Raw genomic sequence first — 7585 nt, 5'->3', positions numbered from 1 at the left:
GTCACTGTTGTCAGCCCCATTTACTACTTAGGTAATAGTGGGTTTATCCCTTATTGTATTTTAAACAGAAAACACACTTCAACACAGTAAATGAGATGTGATATGGTTAAATTATACACATACATTTTTTTAAATTAAGTTCATACAGTAGTATGTGAAGTATATTTTAATGCTGCACATTCACCAGAGGATCATAGGTCTTAAAAGGTTTTAAAAAGCATTGATTATATTTTCATTTACACAGGTTTTGAATATATTTTCCAGCCTGTTGAGGGCAGCATCATCAGTTATATAAAATTAACCAGCTGGAGGGAGTGAAACCTGACATGAAGGCTGCATCTCCAGATGAAGTTTTTCTTGTAAATTATATTGCAAGTTATCAGGTGTTACTGCTGGAGCTGGATGTGTAAATAAGCAACAGTTTGGCTAACAGGTTTAGCATTTGTGATTATGTGTCAATGTTATGCACACAACTTGCTCCAGCTGTTTCAAGTGCCCACAAAAAAATCTGTTATTTCAGGTTTAAAGATTAAAAAAAAAGTTACATGAGCTTTTCACTGTATTTTCAGTGAAGTCCATCCAGTCTATATATATAAATTACTGTGCTGAGTTCTTGTTCCAGTGCTCAGAGGCCTGATGTCATCTACTGTTTGCACAGAATGAGCTTAATATCCAGAGAAAGTAGCAGTGCTATTTCTTCCAGTTTTTATTTCTGTTGCAGTGCAGTGACAGACCACAGGCTTGCAATGCAGATCACTGTGAGCAGAGCAGAAAGGCAGTTTTGTGTTCATGACCTCTCTGGGCCGACAGCAGGCGAAAGGTCAGTGTCAGCACCGGGCCACCAGTCTGGTTTTGTCAACTTCCTTCATACCGCCAGCCAGCTGCTGTCACCCCAAACACTGACTGGGGTCTGGAGTGACAGAGAGGCACAGGATCTTCTGTTTTTCTGTCCTACTTATCTCCACTATTTGGCCCAGAAATATCTCCTTAACCTTATTCAAAATGTGTCTTTTTTTTCTTTTTTTACTATAGACTGTTTACATATTAAAATAAACCAGTTTTGGGCACTAAATTCACTACTATTTGTCAGTCTTTTGAGGAATTTATGATGAATATAGAGATTACATCATCTCCTTGGCTCCCTGCTGTTTATTGTGGGGGCAGAGCTAAACAAAGCAGTAAACAAACAAAGCATGACGAGACTGAGAGGTTTTTACAACCCGTCTTACACACAGACCCAGAGATGCAAATGAAATTTCACACGGTCTCACTATCGAGGAAATTGAATTACCCCTGCTTGTTGCTGGACTGGAGGAATGCATTACTAATGCTTTGAGGTGAGGAGCTGAATGGGAGGAGAGGATGGAGGGGGTTGAGGGGGGTGGGGACGGAGTGCTTGCACCCTCTGACACCCCCCACCTCCCTCCTCCCCAAGGACACTTCCTGAGTATGGCTGGGCTCTCTGCCAGGTGGTCTGACCACGGCTCCCTTTCTAACCCCGTCTTCTCAATGCCAGGCAGCTGCACGATGGCCAGGAGGAGACACACCAGAGAGCTGGGGCTGCACAAGGCAAGACTTCCATTTAAAAATGCACCCGTTTAATCAGCCTCGATCACTGGGCAGGCAGCATCCCCACCCCTCTTGTAGAGATCGTGTAGCTTCATACTCCTTTGTCCAAATACAATTCCGGTATCAACCACCCACAGGAAATAATGTAGCAGAACGTAAACCAGCGGTTTTGCATGTTTTAGTGACTACAAATCATTTCTACACCACATTACTGACCGTTACTACCATTTCCCAAAACACACCATAAATATTTACATTATTTCCCTGCCTTCGTGACTGCACAAAGTTTCCATTTGACCCAGGACAGTATATAAATCACACTACAGAGAATCACAGTGGACATTAAACCAACTTTTAGTTACATAGCAGGGAGTATTTTGGAAATCGGTGCATTCAAGGACCCACCAACATCTGAAATCTGTCAAACAACAACTTTACACGGCTGCTGCATGATGTGAATTTAGTTGTTTCTTCCATTAGAAATGTTTCATTTGAGCTGCCAGCTTTCAGATCTGTTGAAACGTTTGAAAACACCGCCTCCTCACAGCTACAGTATGTCACCGCTTTACAGTGAGGATAGTTTGACATGTTGTGATCACTGTGATGGATTACCTGTCTCAAGGAAGTTGATTTTCTTTGTAATGAAGCACGCGGATGACAGGACACAATAAATATGTACTTTTACAGTTGAATACATGAAATAGAGACTGTTCTATTAAGCCGAACAGTGATGGAAGTATTTGCATCATTTTCCTTAAATAAATATGCTGACATGTCAAATATGACAAGTGGTCTAAATAGACACTTAGCAGAGAATGAAAATGCTCAAGGTGAGTACCTCTGCTTTCATCCCTTTCACGGCTCATAATGTTCACTTTTACCTCTCATTTTTCAACATGTACACCTTGTCATTGGAGGATAGATGAGGCAGATGAGAACTGAATGCAAACGTAGGGTGTTTCTGGAGGGAATCCTGCTCCTTTGTTGCCTGTGAGTTAAAGGGAGTCAAGGAAACAGGGTTCCTGGTTTGTCTCCTTTGTGGTCAGGCTCAGAAGGGAGGCAGCTGCGTCCTGGGAGTCAGTGAGTCACGTTATTCACACCTCACCTCCTCCTTTGTACACATCACCCGGACCAGTCAGAGGGAGCACGTACCCAGTGAAGGATTTACAGAGCTGTCTGGTCTCCCTCTCCCTATCCCTCCCCTCACCTTTTTACTCCACACATGCACACACACACACACAGACACAGAGCCTCCTGCTCACTGAGATGCTTCATGACTTTCTCAAAGCCACTTCCCTTTTGCTTCCTGTTCTTTTAAAGTTATCTTAAGTCTTTCTGTGGAAAGACTTTTTTCATGATCCAGTGGTTCACTGCCACCTATAAAACGAACCACATTAGAGTTTTAACCACATTGCCTCAGCTCACAGCCAGGAAATTTATACATTCTTATTACCAAGGTTACAACAAACATTCAGAGACACAATACAGGAGACAGGTTTTCAGACAGACATATCTTAAAGTTTTGGCAAAAAAGAATGATTTTATTTGTTTGTTTTGCTTGCTTGTCTTCCATCTAAAAGTGTGTTGCAGTGATTAGTCCAGAAATCTCCTCATCATAAGTTTACTGAGAAGTTATGAGCTGTCTGAGGTTGTACACCATCATTTGCATCCTGATTTGCATTTGTGCAAAACACCATGATTCCATTATCTGACAAGTAAGCGTTACCACTTAATCTTGTATGTGACATGATGATAAAGGTGTTTCTTCATTATACACCAAAGGAGAATAAAATGTGAAAATTTGGATAAAAACAAAGAAATGTAAAGAAATAAGGTGAATAATTCTGACTTTAATCTCACAATTCGGATATGATGTTAAAATGTGAATGTTTAAATATTGAAATTAATCTCAGAAGTCAGAGATTCTGCACAGAGTCTGGCGGATGAATTGAATTTGCCTTACAAAAACAACTCTTAATGTGAAAATCACTCATTTCCTGCGTTACATTTTCCAGCTGAGAGAGGGAGAGTGAAAAAAAAGCAGCTCCCGCTCAGCTTAGGAGCAGAAATGCTGGTCCTCCTCCAAATTCCTCAAGTCCTCCACTCAAGTGCTCCTTACTATGAAGTTCAAGTCCCTCTGTAGCAAGGATATGTGATACCTGGATTATAGTAAACTCCCACTTGGTCTGCTTTTAGAGCACACGTTGAGCAGGATTAAGGTCTGTGCCAGTTGCTGTGAGATCTTTCTGCAGGCCAGTGGGACTTGTCCCGCCGCTCCTAATCCTGCAGACAATGCAGGCTGTTAATTGGAGACTGACTGATATAGCAAAGGAAAGTCATGAAGACAATGTGCGAGTGGCTAGCGTCTTTGTAATCCCCTGCACTCTGAGGAATGTCCCTCTGTGGCAGCCATCCATCCTTCACCAGATCTACTCGTACTCCATACCTCCCACTCTGGGGTTTTCCATTTTACTGACAGTTAGACCTGCTGTTTTGTTTTTTGAGTCAAACAAACACAAAGAGAGTGATTTTTTTATATATAGTGTTATGAAATTTCACGTTAAACTCAGAGCACTGATGGGAGGTGCAAGAAAGCACACCCTTGTGTTTGTGTTTTAATCAGTGGGGTACAAACTGTTAACAGATCTACAAGAGTGTTTCTTGTCACGTCATGTAAATTTAAACTATTAAAATCCAGAAAGATAGCACATCACTTTGTGTGACATTTTTGTGTCTCTTAGTAGTTGTTTTGTGTCATTTTAGTCATTTTGTGTCTTTGTAGTTGTTTTTGGCTCCATATTTATGTAATTTCTCTATCTAGTCATATCTAGTCATAGTCTTGGTTTGTGCCACCATTTTGCATTTATTTGTGGTTGCTTCGCATGTCTTTGGGTCACTGATGCGTCTTTTTCATCATTTTGTGTCTCTTTAGTCATTTGCTGTCTCTTTGTGGTCGTTTGATTACATTTCCAGCAGCAAATCTTCACAGTCACTTCATACAGAGGTTCTGCTACTATATTTTGATATTTACACAAACAAATTTAGATGCACTGACAGCATGATAGACAGAATATCCTGTTGTGGGATTAAAAATTAAAAGTTAAACTCCTTCTCATTCAGAAACGGATGAGAAGCAGCCTCAGCAGCAATCATATAACTCTTAACTGCCTCCCACTCAGGCTGTTGGGTCATTACATGGGTGACAGACAAGACACTCCATGTTTGTGTATTTGGTTTCTCCCTGGGGTGAAAGAAAAGAAAAAACAAGCAGAGAAGCTGCATTTCACCTCCAGTATGACTCAAACTGAGATAGACCCAAGTCATGCAGGCGTTTTATGTTTTGTAAACAGAACATGGGGAAAATTTGGATTCTGGATCTGTTATCAGTGGCAGATAATCAGCAATAGCCCCCAGTCATATTTCACCATAGCACACTGACAGACAGGTGGTTGACCAGCGGTTTGTGTTGCCACATCATACATATATGCAAAACAGCATTACTGACATCACCCCACTGCTAGAGTTGAACAAAGGAGTTGCTGGAGACGTTACACCTGAGTAACACTTCCAGTCATGACACAGGCACATCTTCTAATGATGTTGAAATGCAGCCTGTTAGCTAAGCATCTCACAAAGACTGGAGACAGGGAGAAGCAGTAAGCCTGGCTGCAAATTCCACCTACCAGGACCTACCTGTAAAAGCTCACTACACGTAACAGGAGAGTAAAATGACAACTGAATGTTTTAGTGTGGGTTGTGTGGCTGCACAGTTAGTGTCCAGACTGTTTCCTCCTCTCTGTCCTCCATCCAAACCGCCTCCCTCTGTGTGAGGCTGAAACCTTGGCCTCAGCTCCGGGGTGCAAATTGAAATGCTAATCGTGGACACTTAAAAACACAGTGTATTTATTATGCTGCAACTGCTGGTATGGGAACAGACATAATTGCAATAGCAAATTGTCAAGGAAAGATAAACAGTGGGAAACCACCAAAGGACAGTAATCACATGTAATGACTGCCATTCATTCAAAAGTTGCTCACAGATGTGACAGATTGGTATGTTTGAAGGATTCAGAGGGATTACAAATGAGCTGGAGGAAATGGGTTTGGCCAAATTTAACTACACATGCAGAGTACTTACTGCATTGAAGTTGCCTTTTAGTCAACAAAAACACTCTGTAATACTGATAAAGAACATGTCTCTGCGGTTATGACCTGGGAAATGTTATATGCAAGTGACAGTTTTGAGAGTCTGAGCTTTATAAGATTAGAGACAGATTACACCAACACTCTTATGATTTGTTATGTATGTAAAAACCTTCCTCTTTTGAAGGATAAGATCAAACTGCTGCTGATCCGATTACTGTTTGCACATTCACAGCTTGCCAGTTTAATAATACAAGAGTTTTATACTTAAGCCGCATGCCCTCTTTTCCCATGGGTGCAGTGCCAGGGGGAGGGATCTGTCTCTTCCTCTTGTTAGCGAGCTGAGAGAAGCTGATCAACCATTTGCCACCAAACAAATGGCTGAAGCTACCAATCAAACTGCTTTGATTGTTCTGTTTTACACAATGTATGATCTGAAACGTCTGTACAGATTTAGTGGAAACGTTTTATGAGTCAACAGAGAGGAAAGCAAGCACAGATGACTGATGTCTGTTTGAACATGTGATTTAAACACATAAAAGGCTGCAATTTTTCCCACTATACATCTTTGGAAGGCAAAGCTGTGATTATGGTTTGTGGTGGGGATGTTTGCCCCAAGTAATTTGTCTCCCAAGCAAGGCTTTGGTGATGGATCTTCAGTTGCCAGGGTTCAGTCAGCATGTGCTTCTGGAGGCTGATGACATAATTTTTTATTCTTTATTTAATGTTAATAATTAGAATAATTGCAAGTACTCTATCTTTATGTCAGAAGTCGGAGTGGAATATGTCATGAGGCAGCACTTTTAGACCAAAAAATCACCCCTTAAATTCACTGAGATAACAATTGTGTCTCCAGTTTTAGGAGCTCTCTGAAAGGCACTATTCATCATAATCACTGGTGGAAGTATTCAGATCCTTTACTTAAATAAAACCAGCAACATATTAATGTAAAAAACTGTGCAAAATGGCTTCTGATAGTATTACATCACCATTTGTTATATAATTCACCTGATGCATTAACATGTAAGCAGCATTTTAACGCTGTAGCTGCGGCTGCCGTGGACCAATCCGGCCAACCCGGAAGTAAGCATCACCCTCGACAAAAAGCCAATGGGACTTTACTATAGATTTTTGGATTGTTGTAGAAAATAAGCTCTGTGGTCGGCAAAGGTTCATTATACTGAAACGTGTTGTTCAGCAAGGCAAACTTCACAAATGGACAAAACTGTTATGATTTGTGAAGCCTACATACAATCGCCAGAAGTAAAAAGCTAATATTAAGCTATAAATGAACTACACCACGGTCGCATGATGTCAACGTCACCACCACTGAGCTTCCGTCTTGTAATTTAGTTTAGCGCTTACTTCTTCTACAAAAGTCCTTTCTCTTAGATAATTGGTAATAGTTTGAAAGAGCGTGAGTGTAAACACAACGAGGCTATAAAAGCGAACTTGTGAGTAAACTAGTGTTCGTGTACGGTGTTATGATGTCCACAACCTCTTTAGTCTCAATTTGCTACTTCTTAGCAACCGCCGTTTTTAAGATACGTAAAGGGTTTTAAAAATCCCAAGTGGGGTATTTTCTGACGTATTTTATGTTGTAGAATAGAGCTTTAAGGTCTTGAGTTTGTGTTAACAACAGACCTTATTTCAGGGATTTAAACAAAAACCCATTGGCTTTGGGACGAGAAGACCGGAGTGCTAAAATGATAGCTTATTTCCAGGTTCTTTGTGACTCATTTGAGTAATTAGTAACTACAGCTGTGATACATGCGGTGGAGTAGCTATTTCGTAGCTCTGAGCAGTTGCTAGGCAACCAGTGGAGGCGCCTGGTAGCTACTAGCAATAGCCAAGAAATAGTCGGTTACATAGT

The sequence above is a fragment of the Lates calcarifer genome, linkage group LG11 (assembly GCF_001640805.2).
Source record: "Lates calcarifer isolate ASB-BC8 linkage group LG11, TLL_Latcal_v3, whole genome shotgun sequence".
Taxonomy (NCBI): Eukaryota; Metazoa; Chordata; class Actinopteri; family Centropomidae; genus Lates; species Lates calcarifer.
This window is presented reverse-complemented; position numbering follows the sequence as displayed.